The sequence below is a fragment of the Pholcus phalangioides genome, unplaced genomic scaffold, assembly GCF_987345545.1.
Source record: "Pholcus phalangioides strain wild (caught in Gottingen) unplaced genomic scaffold, Ppha-v1.0 ptg000008l_1, whole genome shotgun sequence".
NCBI lineage: Eukaryota > Metazoa > Arthropoda > Arachnida > Araneae > Pholcidae > Pholcus > Pholcus phalangioides.
This window is the reverse complement of record NW_028301601.1, coordinates 59,452,346-59,477,866: the sequence shown is the minus strand read 5'-3', so window position 1 is coordinate 59,477,866 and position 25,521 is coordinate 59,452,346. Positions and strand designations below refer to the sequence as shown.

Sequence of the window (25,521 nt, the reverse complement as noted above, 5' to 3'; positions counted from 1 at the left end):
TGCCGAGGCTAGTTGGTGCAAAGTACCGAGTATTGAGCTTACGTCTTCTCCATCCTGGTTTCTTTAAATTCCAGAGATATTGATCAGCCAATGGCAAGATGATTGCCCCCCCCCCCCCCCGCCGCCATTCAAAGAGCATGTATCAACATTATGTGCGGCAAGTTCAGCAAATCACTCAAAGACAACTCATGTGACGCGCTGAGGCGACACAAAACAGTTCAACCATCCCCCCTTCCTATAAGTGAGACAGGACGGGGCGGTCTGAGGTTCACTAGAGAGGGAGGTCTATAGAGGACTTATCAATGGGGGGATTAAAAGATATCAATGCAAGATTCCAAGATCTCCTATTTTGGAAACTTGCAAAACTGGACAATGAGCAAAATAGATTTATTTCTCCACTTAAATAATCCACGCAAAATAATCATTATCTCCACTTAAAACGTTATTGGACACTTTAATACTGCAACGAATGTTCCAGTAGCAGGTATTTCGATAGGTAAGTGTTGGGACCACAAAAATAAGTCATACTAAGGGCCGTATTCACCGGCACGGTTTAAACTACGATCGCAGGTTAAACGATTAGCGATCGACACGGATTGGTTGAAATCCTCAATTTAACCAATCCGTTTCGATCTTCAATCCTTTCACATGCGATTGCAGTTTAAACTGTGTTGGTGAATACGGCCGTAAGAGGGAAAACGTTCCAAGTCGGAACGTTATAATCGGGATCCACTGCTGTTTGCCCCCTTTTTTATATGTTTCTACAGTGCAAAAAACTTCGTTTATAACGGAAAGTCCACGCGTTACAATTTTCCCTCTGATTATGAACTGTCATTATAACGGACTTTTGCTGTATTTTTAAGGATGAAACTACACCGAATGGTTTGTAAAATGGAGGAAAATAGCAAGGTGGCAAATTTTTTTTTAGCAACATACGATCATTTCGGCACATATGGGTGCCGTTATTAGAGGAGAACAGAGCGGGAAAAGTCCTTCTGCACTAGAAGTGGCTATTTTCATACAATCCAATGGTTGAATTACTATTTCTACGTTGCTCGATTTCTAACCCAGACAGAGTTATTGGTATTGTTGATAGGACTGATTCTCCATTCTAAATCACCATAAAAGCAATTTGCAACCCATTTCATTTCCGAAGGAGAAGACTACCGAAAGTATGTTTCGTGGATGATACCTAGCCTATAGTATTGTGGTGCATAAAACTGTGTTCTTGTGCTGCCACCTGTCTCCCGAATCGGAAGAGAGAAACTGAACTCAACACACCGAGCACGACCAGGCTCTGTCGCATTAGCGATGTAAGCTCAGTGTCCCAGAGGGCACGGACTTGCCGGAAAAATCTCCCATAGTCCGGCCGGTTATTCGAAGTAACAGAAGTGAGAAACTGTAATCGAATGCATATTCTCGCTTGAGTGTAATGTGAATGTTGCTGGTCGATTTCTATGTTATAGAGAATATGTTTTTTTGAAATATAGCGGAACGGCTGTCATTTGCACCTCAAGGTCGCAAAATCAAATAAATGGCGGCCGGATAAGTCAGTTTTCTGCGGTTTTTCCAACGACGGAGAGTGGATGGGAGTTGGTCTCGCGTTCGGAAAAAGTCTCTCCGCAGGCAGACCTTCACCACAAAAAATTCAGGTATCTGCCATTTCCAGTTTAAAGTAAGGAAGACAAATGGCAGTACCAATGTTGTGCTGTGTTCACCTGTATCACCAAGCTCGAAGACCACTCATACGGACAGGTATGTAATTCGAAACGTATCCTCGTTAGTAGCGTAAATACATCATTACACCATAATCGATATACGAAATACCAAATACAGCAGTTACTGAATAGAAAAAATATTGATAATATAATATTTAACAACTTTCAATATCAATAACTGCTCAAGTTATTAACAGAAATGAAAACGAAACTAAAATTATTTAATGATATTTTGAATTTCGATTCAGGTATTCAATCGAAAAAGCCACAGTAAAATCATCAGAAGCATTTTCAAGACACTACATCTTTGTTGTTTTAGTGCGACAACAGATGGCGCTTCAAAGCAATTCCCAATAATATAAAGAAAATAATCTTATAGATCTTTTTTGTGGTGGTTAATGTTTCATGGCTGGGAAGTGAACCATGGACAGATAATAACAACGAACAAGAAGAGATGGGGGGGGGGAGAGAAATCTTATAGAAGATAAAAACAGCGAGAGACCATATTCACTCTTCCTTGAAGAACATGCACAAGAACAAAAAAGGAAATTCAAGTGACAAGATATTCGCATGCCACTATCACCGAAACACTTGAACAGGTCGCTGCATCTCCTCTTTCCATGCTACGCCGAATCAAGTGTAATAAATAAATAAACTATATCTTCAGGGGTTATTTTTATATGCATGTATATTTTTCTTAACCCATCATTGCGCATTCAAAAATGGCGACAACAACTGTCCGCGCGTTTCTCCTCTTTTAGAGAAATTAGTTCTCAGTTCAACTCCCTGTGTTTATTGGAACTCGGGCTTTTCCCCAACCCTGGTCTGTAACTAGGATATTTGCCACCCGCGACAAACATGATCCAGCCACCCATAACAAAATTATTGTGCCACTCCCACAACTTTAAAATTCGATAATTTTAACGGCGTCCTTTGTTCCCACCTAAACCTTCCGCACGGGGCAGTTGCCCCCCACCCTCCCTCTAGTTCCGGCTCTGCCCACCCTATGAGCAGCAAAAATGTCTAATACGTGCAGCAAGAAAGTAATAAATAACAACAACAGACGCAACTAAAGCCATGAATGTATTTGTTATCGGCATCCTTAGGACCATATTTTCTTCTCGTCCCCCCCCCCACTCCCCATCCAGGAGCGGGGGCCCTTCCAACTTGTTGAATCGAATTCAGTCAAAACTAAATTTATAATGAACAAAAGTTTTATAAACAAGGCTGGCCTGGACCAGGCGTTCCAAACTCGTGGAACCCTGTAGAAATCTTGCTGTCTGCCATGAAATTCCCCCCCCCCCTTTTTACTCGGGGACACTCGAAAATTTTGGTGTCTGCCATGGTTTATAGCAGTGATTCCCAACGTGGGCGTTAACGCCCCTGGGAGGCGATGGAATGTTCCAGGGAAGGGGGAGGTAGAAACTACGGGTATAACGCAGGATCCTATACGGGTTAGATTGCGTTGGGGGGGGGGGGAGATGGGAGAAAAAAGGTTGTGAACACTATGGTTTATAGCATCGGAAACTGCAGCTATATATCAACGAGAATGTTCTTGAACAATTGAAGATATTCTACCCAGTACTAGAAAGTAGCCGCTTTAGTGGTCATAGTGGCGACCGCAGAGAGCAACAGGCCTACAACGGTATAATATTCAATCGTTACACTTCATGCGTAGTTAGAAAAATTCATGGCAGATGGCAGCACACATTCTAACATCTACCAATACGCTGAGGAATATCGACACGAGGTGCATATCTCGTTTAGTTGGTAGTAATACTAGAAAACGTGATGCGTAGCAATGTCATCTACTAGACTTCAAAAGAACTGAAACAATGTTCCATACTCCTATCCGAGAGATGTCGCCACAAGTAAAATCTTTGTTAAATCATAACAGTTTTACCACAGCAGTCTATGAACGTTGCATCAGTGGTTTTGTGCGTTAATTTAATCAAAACTTTTCTTTTGAAGTAATTAAATTGAAATAATGCGATCATCACATATTCTCAAAAGATCTTTGAGATCTGTCCAGGGAATTGGTTAGTGTTAGTAGACATCCATGCCCGAGCCGGGATTCAAACCCAGACCTGCGCAGTCGGAAGTTAGCTCCCTAACCACTCGACGGTCAGGCAGCAATTTATACCTCTTGCTACACTTGCTACCTCTTTACATGGTCTTTTGAATTGCTTTAAGCAGTGGTTCTCAACCTTCGGAAACCCGCGGCTCAGTTGATTTCCATTTTTGTAAGTTGACGGCCCGGTTGAACACAGGAATAATGAGCAACAAATGGAGAAAAACTGAAACCGTTAAATCATCATCTGAAACCCGCCTAATGTCAGAGGCCGGTACCGGGCCGCGGCCTGGCGGTTGAGGAAACACTGACTTGAAGGACTACCGGGTACTTTTCACGCTGACAACATTATAAAGCATTGCTCATTTGATACTTTAACGTGAATTTTTTTGACACTTACATCATTTACCATTTTTACCCTTCAATTAATCTCGGGCCCTCTCAGCCCCCCCCCACCTCCCTCGTGGGGGCTCGTGCCACTATCTGGGGAATGCATGTCCCATGGAGTTTCACTATTTAAGAAATTATTCGTATCGTGAGATGGATGTGATTGTTTTTGTCCCAGGACCCGCAATTTTTTTTTTTTAATTCTACATTGGGCCGTGCACCCCCGTTGGAACCGCTGATCATCCCTCCTGTATTTGCATGACATAAATTGGTCGGTCCCTTCAAATACAAGGAGTACCCAACAATACACAATAAATCACCTCTCCCATGGCGATTATTGTTTGGTTTTTCATGCTATAAATTCACTATAGAAGAGCCCGTGAAAAGTTTGGCTTAGGGGCCCTGTGAAAGATCCCATCCTAAGGGACCTGCTCCAGGATGTGGGGGGCATGGTAGTGACATTTTTTTCCCCCTCCATATTTCACTTTATACACCTTCACAACTCTCTGTGGTCCTCCAACACACACTTAACCACCAGTAGTGGCTTCCTTTTCACTTGTTTTCCACCAGTGGCTCCTTAGAATATCCCAGGACACATGTTTGAGGGCCCAGAACCTCTGTCTCTGTTCAGGTGCCATACGGCACTGAGGAGTCTCGCGCACAACGGTTGCTGAATTTGAGCTAAACATCCGGTTGCCAAGTTCCAGGTGAGAATCCATGCGTGCAGCCGCTGTGTGGATCTGCAGTTGAGAATGTATGTGTACATATAGCCTTGGTCGAAATCCGACAGGAAATCCGTGTCTGTGGCCGTCAGACCTGATTAATTGGTACCAGAGCCGCCGCCCTTACGGGGTGTGCGACTGATGCAGCCGCACAACCCCCCCCCCCCATCTTGTGCGGCCGTACCCAGCCAAGAAGACCAAAAGGGCATATGCAGGATTATGAGGGGGGGGGGAGCATGTTTGAATTAATTCTGGAGGTACTCAGCCTTGCGCTAAAAAAATTCTGTGGGCAGTAGCGTACGCAGGATTTTCGTGGGGGGTGGGGGTTCACATTTTTTTTCACTTTGCATACGTCAATTACTAGGTGTTCACTTCCTTTGGCTCCAGCGCCATTGCCGTTAACGGGAAGTATCTGCTAAACATACGACCCTAGGCTGAGATCTTTATCAGGCACAAGACCAGGATTTTTCATGCTCTTCAGCCCTTTTTCCGCCTCCAAAGTAAATTTATTTTGTAAAAGCAAAAGCAAGTAGTAAACGTTGCAAGTGTCAAAAGAAAAAGTTTTTACGAAATCGCAAAAAACTATTTTTGCAGCCCGTAAGGACGTTCACACTTGCTACCTCTTTACATGGTCTTTTGAATTGCTTTAAGCAGTGGTTCTCAACCTTCGGAAACCCGCGGCTCAGTTGATTTCCATTTTTGTAAGTTGACGGCCCGGTTGAACACAGGAATAATGAGCAACAAATGGAGAAAAACTGAAACCGTTAAATCATCATCTGAAACCCGCCTAATGTCAGAGGCCGGTACCGGGCCGCGGCCTGGCGGTTGAGGAAACACTGACTTGAAGGACTACCGGGTACTTTTCACGCTGACAACATTATAAAGCATTGCTCATTTGATACTTTAACGTGAATTTTTTTGACACTTACATCATTTACCATTTTTACCCTTCAATTAATCTCGGGCCCTCTCAGCCCCCCCCCCACCTCCTTCGTGGGGGCTCGTGCCACTATCTGGGGAATGCATGTCCCATGGAGTTTCACTATTTAAGAAATTATTCGTATCGTGAGATGGATGTGATTGTTTTTGTCCCAGGACCCGCATCTGGTAAGGGGAAATTCAAGTATTACGTAAGCAGATTGTTAGCCATTTTTGACCCCCCCCACCTTGTCATCAAAAGTCAGCAAATCCGAAACCCCCCCCCCCCCCCCTCGATGCTGAGGTAATACTCGAATGACCCCCTAAGTGCGGTCCTGAGGACGCAAAGGAACAACATGTTTACCAATTTCGGAATTAATTTTAAAACTCAAAATACCCTTCGAGAGAACCGTGTACACAAAATCTCGGTAATTAAACAAAAAAAGGAAGGATTTTAATAAAAAAGATAACACAACGACATCCAAAGCCATAATCGACGGCAATGGCGTAACGCGATCAGAAAAACGCAACGCTCTAGAAAGACTGAACCACGTTATAATAAACATAAACCCACCGACGATGACCGCAGTTAGAGAGAAAGTGCATTATATATGTTTTAAAAAAGAAAGGTTATATATAAAAAAAAATGGAAACATACAAACATATATAAAACGTATATAAAAGAAAAACAAGTAAAATATATATATATATATATATATATATATATATATATATATACAACAACGCCAAAGAAGAAACCTGACGGGCGTAATTTGATAATGTCAGAGATGGAAACAGGTTTCTCAAGTTTCTCTAAAAAAACTTCGAGGCAGCGTCATCATTGTTCACTATATGAACACAGATCCCGATCATGCCGAAGCTTTATGAAAAAGCAAGCTCGAGAGATGAACACTCCCATAAAATACGTATCTAATAAGACAGTTCGTGTCTTCCGATTCCCATCCACATTGACTCGAGTCCATTCTTATGACTGTCACACAGGTCAAGGGACCTACAATTCAGAGCTAATTTCAAATAATAAGACTGAGACACAGATAACCTGGAAGAGCATTCGAACCAGGCAAGGCCTGACAAATGCGTTAAGTTCAATCACACCGGGCCGTAAAATATTAGGTAAAAACACATTGACTACGTCCATCTTTATCAATTTATCGATAAGTCCCCCCCCCCCAAGGTTATCTCATTAAGAAAAAAGTTGCACTGTATATGGTGGAAAATTGATTTTCGCAACTGCCACAAAATGTCTAAGTCAGGGCTTGACAAATCCCACACGCCAGGTCATCGTGACGACTAAAACACTGTCATTGGCGCAGAATTTTTTTTGTCCTATAACTGAATTAAGTCTTAGGACTACAAAATTATCGTAAATTATGTCAGTGGGTTTTATAGCATGTAAATCGTTCCCTAAATCCCAAGTCAAAGAATACATTATTTTGAACTAATTTTGTCGTTAGAAAAAATTCTTGGAGCCTATATATTTTTCTGATTGGTCAAGCCCTGGTCTAAGTCTACTAGGCAGAAGCGTACTTATGGGGGGGGGGGGGGAAGAGTATGTGGGCTATAATCTAGTTCGGCTAGTTAGGAGGAGCGTCTAATTTTCTTGACAATGAATACAGTGGTCAAGAAAATTAGAGTATAATGGAAGAAGAGTGGCAAAACCATGAATATCCACCTCTGTGTAGAGATCTAGGGATGGACCAGACGAGTGGCCTATAGGGTAAGAGAACGGGGCAGTGAGCAACAAAAATAGAGACGTAGAGAGTGCGCAAGTATGTGAGTGACCACATGAGTGACCAAGAGAGCAAGGAACCAGGCCAGCGAGGGACGGAAAAATTGGCAGAAAGATTGTGAAGGTATGTGAGCGACCAAAAGAGTAACTTAGAGACAGGCCTGTTAAACCGTAGAATCATACACATGCTAGAAAGAGCCAGTGGCGTGCTTTTACATGCATAATTATCAAAGTAAAAATCATAGGATATTAGTGAAATAATTGAGGCATCATTATTCAACGATTTCATGGTATTATTGAACACCAGACAATTTACTATCACAAACAATTAATGCTTCTGATTGTTCACCGTGAACTCTCATACTCATCTAGACATATTACAAGCAACAGAAGGAGCTCGACATCGACCTAATCGTCGGATAAACAGGCTGCACGCATCGTATGTAGTAGATCGATTCCGACAGTGATTCTAGCTTACAGGTACGTCGTGACAGTAATATGAAAATTGTATTCGTATGAAGAAATCTCACAGAACGCACCTGTGCACCAGCGGTCAAAGTTCACGAATCCGAATCAGAGCTTTAAAAAGAAGAAGAAAAGGCGAAATTTCCAACAGCGATAGAGACGTAATTAAGTCCAAGCAATTTCGATAATAACACAATGATATGTTCCGGATCCGAAACAAGGGGTTAGATCGTGGCGCTCTTTTCTCCAAAGAGTTCAATAACATCGTTGTTATTCATGAAAGGTACATTTAATACACATGGAAAAAAAAAAAAACAAGTATCACATGTTCAATGATTATACGATTTTCTATTCCGGATGGATCTTCCCGTCAATCTCGGGGTAACACACGTCCATGACAGTGAGGTCAATTGTTACATTTGTGGTGGGGGGGGGGGGGGGGTGTTTGATACCCGCTACCCCGAAGGGTAGCTGATATGGGGGAACCAGGTGCCGAGGATTATATCCATTTTCATCGTCTATTTGTTTCTCGAGTTCGTGAATGTGGGTTTTCCGTTCAAGCTTCCTCGGGGGCAAGGATTAGCTCATATAAATGGATCACTTGTTTTACATCCAACCGAATTTTCCTTTGTGGTACTTTATCGGTTCTGCCTTGGGCATTCCCCCAATGGCGTATACTTGAATTAGGAACTGAAGCAACGTTTTAGAAAAGTCGATAAACGACGATAAGATAACAAATCAGTGTTCATAATGAAAATTTGTGATGTACAAAATGAATTATGGGTTTTATTACACCGATGGTGGTAATCACACTGTCGATCAGTCCGTGTTTCGGAATGAATAATAACGAATATGGTTTGCGTATTTTTGATCTTTGCTACTTTAATTATTTTTTAATCATTCTTTAAAGAATGGCCATTATGGGATTTTTGTCTTTTGCCTTAGACGTGTTCGTTTTGTGCCATTTTAAGACTCAAGACCGAAACACACTACACTGACGTGAAGTGACGCGATCATTACGTCACGTCAGTGTAGTGTGTTTCGGCGTTCAGACTTGTTAGCCTTTTAGGCTTTTAGACATCCGTTTGGTGCTCTATAAAGATTCAATATTATTCAATTAGATTTAAATTCGAGAAGTGGTTCACGAACTTTTTTCCGCCCACGATTCCTTAGAATACAAATACAACGCCACAAGCAAAATGCCCAACGAGGTGGCAGAGAAAAAGATGCCCATAACAAATATGGGTGTCGTATATTTCAAAAATACAGCAACCCAATTAAAAATGAAAAATGCAATTACAAATAATATATATACATGATAAAATCTTATACAATGCCCATAACAAGCCCCGTGTGCCAATAAGGACACGCGTAGCTCTTCTCTGCACCCCTTCAACCAATGTAAATGTCCCTCTGTAGGTATGGTCTCCAGTCCAGGACGAACTAAGCCTCGGAAAAGCGGAAGAATGACTTTAGGAGAACACGAAGAGACCTTTCTGAAAATAAAACAGAGCATTCTCTTCGCTTTTTTGACCACCGCTGAACAATGTTCAGAAAACCTAAGCCGCTCGTCAATGAGAATTCACAAATCGGTGACCCTAATATGTAGTAACTACTTAGAGAATAGTAACTTTTAGAGAACCACAGGGCGCGGACTTGCTCATTTTCTGTCAGGCACATTCGTTTTGTGTCCTCCATGGCTTTAGACTCATTCGGTTTCGATCCTTTGTGGCTTTAGACTCATTCGGTTTCGATCCTTTGTGGCTTTAGACTCATTCAGTTTCTAGACTCATTCGGTTTCGATCCTTTGTGGCTTTAGACTCATTCGGTTTCGATCCTTTGTGGCTTTAGACTCATTCGGTTTCGATCCTTTGTGGCTTTAGACTCATTCAGTTTCTAGACTCATTCGGTTTCGATCCTTTGTGGCTTTAGACTCATTCGGTTTCGATCCTTTGTGGCTTTAGACTCATTCGGTTTCGATCCTTTGTGGCTTTAGACTCATTCGGTTTCAATCCTTTGTGGCTTTAAACTCATTCGGTTTCGATCCTCTGTGGCTTTAGACAAGCGTTTTGTGCCCTCTATGGGGTTTTTGTTTTGTTTTGTGTCCTCTATGGCTTTAGACACATTCATTTTATGTCTTCTATGACTTTAGACACATTCGTTTTATGTCTTCTATGGCTTTAGGTACGTTCGTTTTGTGTCCTTTACGGCTTTAGACACTTTTGTTTTGGGTCCTTTGTAACTGAAGACACCTCCGTTTTATGTCCTTTATGGCTTCAGATACAATCGTTTTGTGTCGGTTTTTTTATAGCTGAAGACACACATCCGTTTTGTGTCGGTATCTTTATAGCTGAAGACACATCCGTTTAATGTCCTTCATGGCTTCAGACACAATCGCTTTGTATAGGTTTAGGGTCTGAACTGACTTGTTTCGTTTCCTTTAAGACATCAGACTTATTCATTTTGTGTGCTTTGAGTATTTAGATTTATATTTTCTGTGAGACATTTCTTTCCTGTGAGATATCCATGACATGACAAAACGAGAAAATTTTGGAAAGATTTTATATTCAACGTTTTAGTGAGATATGACTACGATTTCCTTCCGGTGCATTACGGAAATGTAGTATGACGCCGAAGTGATCGAACAGTCGTACCCCAAACATAAATTAAGAATCCAATGCTTATAGCCTCACATTTGTTGGATTTTGCATTCTTCCAAGGTTTAGACATTTTTTTTTATGACGTTTAAGACTACAGACCTGTTTATTTTTTTTTTTGCGTCTTCATAACCCTTACCTTTACGTGTTTTTATATGCTTTGGACAAATGGCCATCACAAGAGGGAGGCTGACAGAATTCTAACACGAAGAGCCCAGGAATAATTTTTTTTCTGTAACTTTCTACATTTATAAATTTAACAGAAAAAAAATAGGAGCACTATATTGTAACATTCCCGTTCCTATCCTATTTTAGGGGCGGGGGAAAGGCCGACTCTCGACTCAAGGAAGTGGGGGGGGGGCAATTTAGATAAGTATATATAATATATAGTTATAATATATTATCAGACCATGAACACATTTTGTTTTGAAATCGTGATCTTTTAAAACAATTTTTTTCAAATTAAAAATAATTTTCCGTCTCATAAAAACGAGCATTATTGCATTTTATCGCTCGCCAACGTCCATTTAGCCAATTCGAAACTAGATAATGGTCGTTATGAGAGACCCGTCTAAGCTCATTTTACTATACAAACATCCCTTTGTAGCATTTTTATTCGTTTTTTTTGTTACGTCTCGTAAGTGTTTTTTGATTAGAGTGTTTGTTTCCTCTTTGATTGCCTCCACAAACAAAACCATGGCCACGGGTTATGGTAATTGATGGGTAAGATCTCCAGAGTGTTCATCCTCGATCATAAATACGTAAATAATATTGTATATATATTGTATCCCCATTTATTCCGAAAAAATCTCATTTCAGAGGAAACGACATTCTTCCATTCAGTTTTCAAATACATCATGATGATACAGTATGTCTGTTTTGTAATTTTTTTTTAATACATATAAGCCATGTACAAGAAAAACGACCATAATAACTATCCTTGTGCCAGTTTAACAAGGAATTCCTCTTTTGTTGTGTATTTTTCAACTGGAAATGACAAGAAAGTTTTAAGAGGAATGTATGAAAAAAACTGTGTAATTTTGGGAGTTTTTTAATACGTTTTTAATGGCGGTCGTTCGGCATCTCTTGTAAACATTTTAGTGGCTGAAACTTATACCTTGTTTCTTAGTATGCACGGCGGCAAGGGTACCGTGAATGGATTCTTTGCTTGAAGGAGAGAACTGCAGTGTCCAGTAGGAGTTTATCACCTTCAATGAAACAGATACCCTGGACTATTTTAACAACCCCCCCCCCCCCCCATGTCTTCGCCTACAATGACAGGTTGATGACCCGTAAATGGTCGTGCTTGAAGTTCAACGTCCTAAATGATCTGGTGAATTATTAAGATTTGTGATTCCGAGATAAAGAATTTTCCCTGGAGAACTGGAGAAATTTGAGGGATCCTCAAAGCACTACGTACCAATATTCCCCCGGTTGCCACTAATGGACAAGTCATCACATTGTCTTTGATGTCTCGAACATTTGGCTACCTCCATCAGTGTTTCTTCAAATTTTTTTGGTTCTTCTGAATATAATTTTTCTTTCCCCCCCCCCCAAAAATTTTACTAGGAAAACCCTTCTTTTCAATTCATCAATTGATTTCCGAGTAAATTTGCAGTGTACAAAAAATTTTACAAATGAGGGTTTTATTTGTAAAACCCTTAACCCTGGACCCCACTACTTTCCCCCACTATATTTCACAGGTCTGAATGAGTGTTTCCCAAAGTCAGCAATATCGCCCCCCCCCGGGGGAAGGTATAGTGGTTCGAGAGGGGGGGGGGGGGTAAAAGCAATCGGTATAATATAGGATCCTATGGGTTGATTTGATCTGGGAACGATGAGGAAAAAAAATTCCTAATAAGAAGGCGATGGAATAAAAGATTTGGGTAAATTTCGTGTGTAAAATGTTGTCTTTGCACCCCCCCCCCCCCCATCGTGGATCTTTACGTCTTCCTTAATCAACTAACGTGGCTCCCCTTACACTTGATTTTCACCAATGACTCTAGCGTTACAAAATGATATTCCACCCCCATAACAAACTGACAAAAAAAAAACCTTGGTGTGGTGGCAACCAAATATTTTTTGAAACCAATCGTATTTCTTTTGCCCGAGCAAATGATTCCGCATAGGAAATTTTAGGTACTAATACCAATTTATTAGTCACCACGGTGACCTGGAACCTGGATTTTTCAAACCCTGCATTAGAATATCCTAAAGAGGCCGTAATGCGATATATGCCCAGCCCTCACTCCTTGACCATATTTTTCTTTTTGCCCCTTTCCCCCGTTTTTAGTGACCCTTCCCTCACACCCATGAGCAGGATTGCTTCTACTTTTTAAATAAATAATTTCGAATAAATTTTATATTGCGCACAGAAAATTTTATGAATAAGCTCAATCTCCAGACCCCCCGGACTAAATTTCTATCAAGCTCTGCCTTGTGTAGGTTCTACGTGTTGTCCTTCTGGATTCTAAAAATAATCACACTTTTATCCCTCAAATGTTTCATTTCTTCACAACTCCCTGTGGCTCCTTTAACCTATAAGCGGCATTGACAAGATATCTCACCTTTTTATAAAAGCCTCTGATATTAGCAATGAAATGACAAGCCCAGGTATTTTGTTTTGTCAATGGTCACTTTTTTCTCTATGCCCCTTCACTAATCTGCAGAGGGTTTAGAGATTTCTCCTATGTCGCTTAAAGGGTTGACCACCTGCCATGGCTTCTGAGGTTCTTTCTTTGGGGATTTCTGCATCGTCCTCGTGACAGACGGAGCCCTGGAAGTCACTAACTCTTCGCGTGGGAAACGTTGTCTCAATGACTTGTCACCCAGTCCTCATTACCCGTGAGTTCAGCAAATCTCACGAGCCGCTGTGCGGTCGTGCGGTCACAGTGACGGACTTGCATCGCGAGGACCTGGGTCCGAACCCATTGGTAGTGCAGTTGGTGGTCGGCTGAAATTGGTTTTGTGTGGTTTCAACTCCAAGGCACGAATGCGAACCGACCTCCCCCTTTTTAAAAGTATTCTCGCACAACACTGGATGCGCACTCAAACTGTTAAGTACACAAGCGCACGCTTCCGACACAGCTTATTCGGTAGTAACCCATTATATGCTAAAACTCAATTAATTCACTTTTTCAAAAAATAAATTACATTAACATGTGAAAACGTGAATGAAATATGAAAGGGAAACTACTTGGGGGAATTTTTTTAATAAATTAAAATTATTAATTAATTTATTATTATTTATTAAAAAGTTTAAACTATTTTTACTTTTTAACGTTTATAGCAATCAGTCCCGGAAGAAAAAGGACAAAAGTAAATAATGGTAATTTAATTGCCCCTGGCGATAGGACCGGAGTTCTACTTGGTTTGAAAGAAAGAAAGAAGTCACAAGAGTACGAGCCTGAGTACAAATACAAATACAACGCCACAACAGGCAAACTGCCCAACGAGGTGGCCGACTTAAGAACATCATGGAACCCCGAGCCATTTTTTTGGAGGCCCTACCTACTACTACTACTACTACTACACCACACATGCACCCCGCCCACACACCCCCCCCCCCCCCGCGGAACTCCAACTCATTTTTTTTCCCCAAATCCCAGGGCACCAATACGAAAAATTCTCGTCAATTTACCCAACAGTCCTTGATAAAAAGACAATTATCATTTCTAGGCATCAAATGTGAGACCCCAATATCCTCCTCAAAATTTTAAGAATCCACTGGAAAAAGTTTGAAGCTACGAGTCCCGGGGGGGGGGGGGGGGGGGGAAGAATAAAAATGCATGTCATGGGCAGTACGACATCTGCCCCCCCCCCCCCATCCAAAATGAAAAATAAGAAGAGGACAGGTCTGATTCCATCAAGAATCTCGAAACGAGCACCCTAACGTACATACGCAAGCATATAAATAACTGTGGAAACTAAAAAAAAAAAAAAAAATGACAGAAGTCATAAAACGAAGAAGCGGAGAGGAGGGGCCCCCAAGAAAAGGACGACGACGGCGACAAGTCACCTTAATTCCGAATTCCAGACGCGACTCCAATGAGATTATATTTGCCATTTTCCGCGGGGCATTTGCCCCAGTGACGAGAGGCGTCGCATCGATGATATGTATTCGACTCCTCACATCCATAATACGTACGCAATCTCGAGGCGGAGGGGGGGGGGAGGGATGGGAATGCCCCCGCTTGTTTAAGCACCGATGATCCAATGGCTAGGAACAGAGTTATCATCAGCCTGACTTGTATATGACTACAGGTTGGCTCGGGGGCTGATCGAGGAAACTGATTATTAAATATACATACGGAGGTGGTCGGAGAAAGGAAGCTTGTGGCGATAATATATAGGACTTGGTTCGTTCATTCAACGCGTCCTAATTACTTCATTATATAAATTTCTATTTTCCTTCTTTCAGTGACGTTATTGGTGACTGTTTTCTCAGTCCGTGTCGTCTTCGAGAACCTCTTCTCCTCGGTGATGGGAGGCGAAAATTCTTTTGGGGCATTAAATTGTCCCGCATCCTTGAGAACTTGGAAATATACTGAAAAAATCCACTAAAGACATTTTTGATCGTTATTTAAGGATGTCTGCTTCCTGGCACGTGCTCAGTCCCGTCACTAATTCTATGGAAACTTATGGATCAATCGTTTTGAGGGTGTCACAAAGGCACCACTGAGGATCTAAATGCCTTGATTAATGTGCGTTATGGGCTTAGTTCTAAGAATGGGTGTGACCTTGTTGGCAAACTATTTTGTATATAAGAGGTGACTTTTATGGGAAGAAGAAAGATTTTTTTTTTTTTTTTTTGTTATACAGAGTGATGCAGAAAAACATCGTCAAACTGTGAAAGGGTAATTCAGGCATATGGTAACAATCCAAAATCACACAGGAACATAAGTGCGCAAACGCTATCCGGAGCCGCTACAGGGAGTTGTTGCTTCACGCACCTTTAAAGCAATCCCGAACTCAGCAAGCATGAAGGCGCTATTCTGGCAGCATAAATACGTTGCCGCTGTAGTAATAGCTAGCATGCGGAAGTCCATGCGGAATTTCTAACGTATCGGTATATGCCGGAATGTGCGTTCTCAGTGTAAGTGTTACCCTCCGCCCCTCCCCCCAACGTATTTATGTTGTCAGACTTGCGACTTCATGCTTGATGAGTTCGGGATTTCTTTAAAAGTGTGTCACGCAACAACTCCCTGTAGCGGCTCCGGGTGACGTTTGCGCACATATATTCTTGTGTAATTTTGAATTGTTATCGTAAGAGCAGTGGTTCTCTCAAACTTTTGCCATTCGCGGCTCCCTTTCCTTGAACTATTCATAGTTCATTTGCGGCTCCCCAAACTAGTTCAGCAGTTACTGTGCGCATTCATAAAAGAATCAAATGAAGAATCGCTTCAAAGCAATGAACAGGCACGCACATCAATATTTCCAGCTCGTCACGACGCCCCTAGTAGCCGCTACACACATTTTGAGGAACACCGTTTCAGAATCTGCAGCACCATACATGAAATTAATAACTAATCCCCGATAGAAATAAATGGCAAAAACTAGAGCTTTATGCGTTCCATGACAGCGCCGGCTAGCGATTCACCACTTGCGTTACGACCATGCATTGTATGAAGAAAATTACTTGTTTAGCTGTGATTTATCGCTCAAAGTTTTGCCCGTGAGTTCTGAATCAAATTTTATAATTTTAAACATGACGGATCACGAAGTTAATGGCATCTGAAACATAGTTGTCACCCTTACCATAGTAACACCAGCAGATACGACGTCTTGAATAAGGTTGCAGCTCCCATTACGTTCTGTTTACTCTGGGAATCGTTTTTATCTCACGTACAATATATACTTCAACAGACATTTGGCATGAGCTTGAAATTGTTCTTGTTGTATTTCAACCAGGAAATTCACCTGCAGCGACTTTTTAAGTTTGCATTTGTTTTCTAGCCACCTGATCGAGAGATTTTCCAATTCTATATCCATTTGTTCAAATACTTATACTCACGCGTGAACCAATGACATTTCAAATTTAACTATCTGCACCAATAACGTATTCCGATCTGTGTAGTTATAGAAAAGAAAACCCAAAACGTTGCATTATTCATGAGCGTGACCCGATTCGTGACCAATCGATCGATTGATTGATTTCAAAAACTCGAACGTGTCTTCGAGAGAAATCTCACAGTTTGACCGACCTTGTAACGAACGAATCCGCCACGTAATGAGCAGTCATAGTGAAAAAAAAAGAGAGCCAAAAAAAAAAAAACACCAACAGCATCGCCATGTTTTTGAGCCTCATTTATGGTGACACCTGCCGAGATCATGATGATGATAAATAAATGGAGGAGAAACAAGAGTCTAGTCTCACAGCACAAAAAGGGATTTGAGAGGAAAGAAAAAAATCTAAAATCTCTCTTCCTATGACGCACTAGCATATAAGTACGCATAGTAGTAGAAATAGTAGCAGAAAGGCACCCATTTTCGGTCCCACTGATCTTATTAACAAGACTCGAATATTGGTTAGAAGCACGGTTAAAAGTCACAGCAGTGGTCTTTCTCTACACCAAGGGTGTTCAACTTTTAGGAGAGGGCGGCCACGTTATTGGTTTGAAAACGTGCAGGGCCGCGGGTCACTGAAGTGATATGCAAGTGTACAGCGAAACACTTCAGTGATATCCACGTGTGCCGCGGGCCGCTTGAGTGATCTGGAACTGTGCCGCGGGTAGCTCAAGTGATCTTTAAATATGCCGCAAGTCACTTAAGTGATTTAGGAATGAATGCCCCAGCAATGTAAATGTGCAGCGGGTCACTTAAAAGATCTGGAATTGTGCCGCAGGTCACTTAAGTAATCTGGGAATGTGCTGAGGACCTCTTTAGGGATGTGGATCTACACCGCCACTCACTTAAGTGCCTCAAAGTAGAATATGAGCATAACTGCGCCGTACGGAGCAGAACAATCAGTGCTGCTACAGAACACACTGGAAGAATTTTAAGAAAAGTGTCGAAAACATTATTATGCGAATTTTCACCGCAGAACATTTCCAGTCAGCTGTGGGCTCTTTGTAGAGCAATGCAAAACATTCTGCTTTAGGACGGTCCCTTAAGTGATCTGGGAATGTCCCGCTTAATTGAATTTTTTACTGAATTAGGTTTGAGGTCGCGGGACTACAGATGACTTCGATGGCCTCATTTGGCCAGCGGGACTTGGGTTGAACATGTATGTTCCACAACATTGTTTCTCAACGTCTGCGTCGCGGCTGCTAGGAGCGCCGCCAATTTTTGTCGGGAACGTTGCGATGAACTGACGACATTAACGTACACCTGTTCAGAGCATCTATACCGTTCTGGGAAGCTGTGGATAATCGTTGAATGGGTGAGGAAGTCGCGGATCGAAAAAGTTTGATAACCACTGCACTGCACGAACACTCAATAGTCTTTAGACCAGTAGTTCTTAACCCTTTTCAGCCGCGACCCAAAAAACCACAACGAGATGAACTTCGCGACCCATGGGACTGTTTGTTTTTAGAAATTAGTGAAACCAGTAACGCAATAAGCGCATTTATACCCGGACTGCAAGTAGATTTGTACGACCCATCTTGGAAACCCCTGAGGATCAAGTTTGGGTGGTGACGCATAACTCAAGAATCCCTGGGTAAAGTTGCACGTCTCCGAAGCCTCTGCGAATCAAATTTGGGTCGTGGCCCATACCTTAAGATTAGCTGCAAGTGCGATTCATCGTGCAATTATACGATTCATCTCGGAAGCCCCTACGGATCAAGTCCGGGTCGTGACTCATGAGAACTCCTGACTGTAAGTGGATTTGTACGACCCATCTTGGAAGCCCTGTAAACCAAGTTTGGGTCGCGACCCATAGGTTGAGAACCTCTACTTTAGACAATACTGACGGTAAGAGAAAATACTCTTTTTGTGAATAGCGCTTCCATTTTCAGAAGCAACGATTAACTTCAGGGGGGAAAAAACCCCCTCCAGGATATACACGAAAAGGAAACAAAAAGAAACAACGCAACTTGGTTGCAATTTGTACAGATTCAACAAAAAGAATCAACATAATAATAATAATAAGCTGAGGCCCAATTACTCTCCGAAGACTAATTTATGGCCCCCAAGGAGAAAAAAAAAACCGTCTCTGGAACTAATTCTGGCTTCAAGAGGGTTGATGGAAACATTTCAATAGGTGAGGGTTCCCCATTATGGTTCCTTTCGCCGATCGCGTCCACAAAAAAAAAAACTGATGGAATATAATGGAAGGATAAGGAGAAAAGAAGAAATGTCTTGGAAGAAAAGCTTCTTTTCCAAAGAAGAAAATATTTGAAAAGACAGGAAAATAATTTCGCCTTCAAGTCATGATTTAATTGCAAAAATGGCCATTCCTCTCTCCCCAACTAGTCAAGACCTGATGGATATTCAATGCCACCCCGAGTTAATTTTTCTTGTGTGTGTGTGTCTCTTCTTTCTTCGCGTGTGTGTGTGTGGAATATTTCGTGATCATGGAAACAGTGTTTATACGAAATGATGAAGGAGGGCCCCACTGGGATAGAAGGGGTCAAAAGAAGATCCCGCGGGGGATCTTTGAAACTTTGCCTCCCCGTGAGTAAGGTTTCATTAAAAAGAAAATGGAAAAATTTTGACGGCGTCCTGTCATCTCCAATTTTCTTTTTCCTCCATTCGGAGATGCACCATTATCATTATCTGAATTTGGATAGAGACCGTGAATTTCATTATGACTTGGTATAGGAAGCGGTGCAAAAGCCTTGGACTAGGAACCGGGACTTGAGGGGAACTGAAAAGGGAAGGTTACGGATCCTAGAGTGGAGTTCCCAGGCCAGAATATTCGGCGAACGAAAAAGCTTGGATTGCCACGAGTTCACTTACAGTAAATTGAGAATGGGAAAAAATAAATAAATAAAATAACACGATTTGTCCCAGGTACCCTGGCAATGGTGAAAATTCAGATAGCTGGAGTTGAAACTGGAAGCCCTTTAAATCCTGGTGTGGTCGTGATTGAAACTAGCATTTCTCGAGACCAGGATTGTCGGAGTTGATCTAGCGCTGCTCGAAATTTGGACAGTCGGAATTGAAAATGATAACGCTAAAAATTTGAATAGTCGGAGTTGAAACTGGCAGCTCCCGAAATCCGTATATTCAAGGTTGAAGCTGTCAATGCTAGAAATAAAATATAATAGAGTTGGAGCTAAAAAAATGCTCGAAATCCAATTAGTAGGACTTGAAGCTGGCAATTCTGGAAATTCGAATAGTCGAGGTTGAAACTGGCAAACCTCTAAATTCATATAAAGCTGAAACTGGCAGTACTTGAAGATTTTATAGTTAGAAGCTGACATTAACAATGCTCGAAATTCGGATAGCCGGAGTTGTAAATGGTATCACTCGAAATTTTCATAGTCGAAATTGGAGCTGGCTATGCTAAAAATTCGGATAGTCGGGGTTGAAGCCGCCAATGCTCGAAACATATATAATCAAAGCTGGAACTGGCAATGCTCGAAATTTATATAGTCAAAGCTGAAACCGGCAATGCTCGAAATTTATTTAATCGAAACACAAACTGGCAATGCTCAAAATTTATATAATCAAAGCTGAAACCGGCAATGCTCGAAATTTGTATAATCGAAACAAACTGGCAATGCTCAAAATTTATATAATCAAAGCTGAAACCGGCAATGCTCGAAATTTATATAATCGGAACAAACTGGCAATGCTCAAAATTTATATAATCAAAGCTGAAACTGGCAATGCTAGAAATCTGGATAGTTGGAGTTCAAAACTGGCAATGCTCGAAATATATATAATCAAAGCTGAAACCGGCAATGCTCGAAATATATATAATCAAAGCTGAAACCGGCAATGCTCGTAATTTATATAATCGAAACAAACTGGCAATGCTCAAAATTTATATAATCAAAGCTGAAACCGGCAATGTGCTATAAATCAGGATAGAGAGTATAGAGCTGTCGATGCTCGAAATAGTCAAAGCTGGAAGTTGCAACTGCCAACGCCTAAAATTTGAATAGTCGTAGCTGACATTAGTGATGATATCGTTTAGTAATGGGTGTCGTTTCCGCAAGGGGTAATTGCCAGCATTTATTTCCCAAGCTGCTGATTGTACATAAGTCGAGTGTCTAATCGCGGACGGAATCGTAATTCTTCTTTTTTTACTTGCCATTAGTTCTCGTCAGACATTAGTCGCACCAGTTATAATCACCCTATACAAGTGAAAGCGCGACTCGACTCGCTCCAGAAAAAAAAACAATCAATCGAATTCTACGGACGAAATCGAAAGGGGGGTTGTACGTGCCACTTTATACTACTTATCTTGTCCATCCTGGATGGATGAACGAGCTATTACCGTTCGAAAGGCACGTCCGGCACGCGTTCGATCGCCCGTGGAATTCGGAACGATGACCGATAAACAGGCTCGCGCGCGAGTCCTAATACTGTTCCTAATCCCTTCGGGGTGGAAAGCGAAAGATGTGTTTCATTAATGGGTATTATATTACCACGCATCTGTGGGTCCATTTATGATATGTTGATCAATCACGGTTTCGGTATTTTTTCCCAGTGAAATCGCTAGTGTTTGTTTGTGCGTGTGTGTGTGTATGTGCCTAACATTATGTTATTCCGTATTGTCTTTTTTTTTTCCTGTCGATGAATGGTCGGCGAAGTCGAACGGATACAATCACGTGACCAACGTACCAAGACGACAAGTTGGTTATGAACACTCATTAGGCTTCATTTATGCATGTAAGGTTATATATTCGTGCATTGAAATGTATGATGCGGCTAGAGTTGATACAATATGTGGATTCATGTGTAAGTGAATGGGAATCTAAAACTTAGTGAATGACTGAAGTCGAAAAGCCAAGTGTAATCATGTTCGGGTGATTCTTCCTCCTGGGGGGGGAATTGAAATTTCCCATCAGATCTGGCTAGAATTCAAAATTTAGGCTTGAAGTTGAAGTCGGCAATGCTGCTCAAGTTGGAGCTACCTATGTTTGAACTTTAACCAATTTACGATCAAGGACGTAATATTGCGTCCAAACGCCTGTGGAATAAACTCAGACAAGCTCTCTCTGTTTTCTTACCTTTTTCCTCATCACCGCAAGACTTTGTTGTAACCCTAGGAAGTTATTCTTTTTTTTTTTTACCTTCCTTTTATTTCTATACAATTACTAGTGACTTTTCCCCCCACATATGTGATGTACCTATCCTTTTACTGCGTACATTAACCCATTCGCATCATTCGAAAAAGTGAAAAATTGGCCCCTATCACCAAAATTTTTTAATTGTATAAAGTTAGAAATATTTCAAAATGAAAAAAAAGCGAAAAACAAAATGGCGTGCGTACACAAAGAATTTATAATGTTACTTAGTTCAATGAAGATATACACTGAAAATAATTTGAAAAATTAAATTTAATAGTTTTATACACAGTATGATAGTACTCTAGTGTTTTGATCTTATGCATAAAAAACTAGAGCGCATATATGCGCTTTGGTGATAACGGCCAGGAAAATTCCGCGCATATATGCGTTTATGATGCAAATGGTTAAGAGCAAAAGAAAACAGGTTGGGTGAGGATGGAAAGAGATATCTACGTCGTATACCTACTCTCTCTCACTCTTCTCTTATATATATCTCTATCCTTCTCTCTCTCTTATCAGTACTTTTTCCCTTTCATTTGTTTTTTCCCCCTTCCTTTTCTTCTACTTTTTTTTCCTTCATCTTTTCCCCCTTCCCTAACGTACTGTTACGGTAGGACAAGATTAAAATATATTTATCGCTTATTCGTCAAATAGATATCATCCGAATTTCTCGCCAATTCCTTGTAAGCTAAGTGGTTAAACGATCGAAGTTGTAGCTGAAATACTCGACACATCAGTGGTCAAAATCATGAAGTTTAAGTTGATAGAGCTGAGTGACCAAACGTAAAGTCAGGCTTGAGTTGTGAAGTGGTAGTTATCGAAATTTAAAAGCCTCAGTTTGAAGCTGTCCGAACTTCGGAAGCTAAAAGGTGCAAGTCTCTAAAAAACTCGAAAAAATTCAGTTGTACGAGCTGACGACCGAAATTTGAGCGTGGACGGATATATGGGTATATGGGGGGACATGACCCCCACCCAGTGTCAATGGTGCAAGCGACTGATCTAGTAATGTATATGCATATATATGAATTGACATCATCATCATCATCATCCTGCTCGCCAGTCATTATCTCTGTGGCCCCACCTCAATTTGAGAGACCGAATATAAAGCTGGCGATACTCGAAATTTGAGTGACCGAATCTGCTCGCGATTAGAGTGCCGAATATGAAGGTGACAATGCTCGGACTCTGAGGAACCGAACTGCTCGAAATTTGAGGGACCAAATTTGAAGCCGACAACGCTGAAAATTTTATGGACGGAATCTGAAACTGGCAAATGCTCAGAATTCGGAGGACGGAATTGGAGCTGACGGAATATGCTCGATTGACTGAAGTTGAAGTCGACAACGCTTGAAATTTTAATAACCGAATTTGAAGCTGATGATGCTTGAAATTTGAAAAACCAAATCCGAAGTTGACAATACTCAAAATTTTAAGGACATTCAGTTCTATTGTACTTGCATGCAGACAACATCGCGAACACGTGAAACGTGTTAGAAACACACGCGCGTTCAAACAATTCCCGGTATGCACTTCCCAGGGGCTCCGCGGCGACTCAAAGAAAATAAAATAAATAAGTAAATTTGATAGATAAATGAAAAAAAAAAAGGCCTACAGGGTTCCGCCATAAACATTATATTCAAAAAGGGCTCCCCGAGTCAAACAGGGCTTCGATATAAAAATTATGTACTGAAAAGGGCTCCGCGAGACAAAAAAGGTTGAGAACCGCTGCGTTAGAGGTTCCTCAGAGAAATGTTTAGTGGGTTGTATATGCTGATAAATAGAAAGTAGAGAATGCACGAAATTCAGCGGAGTTAAAGCTTCACTTCAATACTGGAAAAATCGGAGGTGATCGAAGTTGAAGCTGGCAATAGTCGAAAACCTCTAAATTAGAACTGGCCATTTTGTTTTTATACTTGGAAATGCTAATTTTTTCTACCGGAAAACATATATGCCCTACTGTTGACAAAACTGCAAGATTCCTAAACATTTTGCTGGTTGATGGATGCGAAAACTGAATTGGCTCCCCCAGCTCCGCCCATACCTCGGTAAATACATTAGACAATTAACATTAAAATCATGTGTTTTACTAGTCCAGGAGGAGAAATTCCAGTAGTTAAGAAACAAATATTATGCTCCCACGCATCCGTGTATGTTGTGGGTGGGTTCACCACGGACCCGACAGTGACAAGATACGAAATAAAAACAGCAACAAAGAGAAAAGAACTGCCCAGTTCCCAGCATTGAAACGTAACTCGAATACGTGACGGGAATACCCTCGTGCGTTAGTCATCATCATCATCACCACCATCTTTAACCCTTTTCTTTTGTGTATCTCAAGAAAAGATCGTGTGAGAAAATAGATATATGCCGAGACCTAACCCCCCAAACATCTTTTATTTTCCACTTTGGAATCGAAATCCGGCAGAGCTATTTTCGGACCGACGCCCATGTCGGTAAGTCTCTGAGAGGGTGCCACCGATTCACTAGGGCGGGTTGGACCCAACCCGAATAAATGATATCACACGGAGTTAGGCTAATATAAGACTGGGTGCCTTCAGCGGGAGTTGCAACTTTTCTTTCAATTGAACTAGTATTCACATTTAATAACAAGTGAATATCAATTTAATGGTATGAATTACAGTGCTCTAGAAATTCGGATGGTTGAAATTGAAGTTGCCAGTGCTCGGAATTCGGAAGATCAAAATGAAGATCAGTGGTTACCAAACGGTGGGGTCGCGGCACCCCAGGGAGCTTTATATCGATTAAGAGTGCCGCGTGAGGGGGATAAAATTGTATTGAAAATCCTAAAAGGGCTGTGAATCCTGGCAGTTGGGTCACCATACTTTTGATGGAGGTATCACCGATTTTTTTCGAGATTCTGCTGTAAATTCTCGCACTTGATAAGATTAAGGATGAAACTGACAAGTGCACAAAATGACGAGTTTCCAGTGTTTGAAATTAAATTTTGAAGTTGGAAAAGTTGGAGAAATCTGGGTAGCGGGAATTGAAGTTTGCGGCTTCAACTCGGAATTCAAAGGCCCGAAACTGTAGCTGTCGATGCTTGAGCTTCATCAGCAGTACTCGAAATTTGGGAAACCAAATATTAAGTTTGTAGTTTAAAACTTATTACCCAAAACTCTATTATTTAACTTAGAAAAAAAATTTCATAAAATTGATAACATGGATCAAATGGGAAAGGAAAATTACTTGGGGGAAAAGGTTTTATTAAACCAAAATTATCAATTGTGTGATTAATCATTATTCATTAAAAATTTTTAAAAAATGTTCATTGAGTTTTTAAGGTTTATGGCAGTCAGTTCAAAAAATTTAGGTACAACAATCATAAATAAAAATTCCACTGCTTAATTAGAAATGAAATAAGTGATTTCATTTTTGTGTCTATTATAATACTTGTATATTTATCGCATAATATTTTTTTTTACTACTATTGATTTTGCTGATGAACTCTATTGCATACAGTAACATTTTGATGAAGTTTGGCTGATCTCTGTGTATTTTACTATTCTGATGGTAGCATTTATCGGACTGATTGTTGTGGTTTTTTTTCTATTACTTACAAGCACTTCACATCTACACAAACTTGTCTATAACCCCCTTCATAGCTAGCAAGAGCAGTCTGCAAGTCG

General features: G+C 41.0%; 1 protein-coding gene across 2 annotated transcripts in view; it reads right to left on the bottom strand.

The window, feature by feature from the left end:
• Positions 1-25,521, bottom strand: part of LOC149084670 (uncharacterized) — a 183,596-nt gene that overhangs the window by 138,363 nt on the left and 19,712 nt on the right. The gene's annotated exons all lie outside the window — the stretch shown is intronic.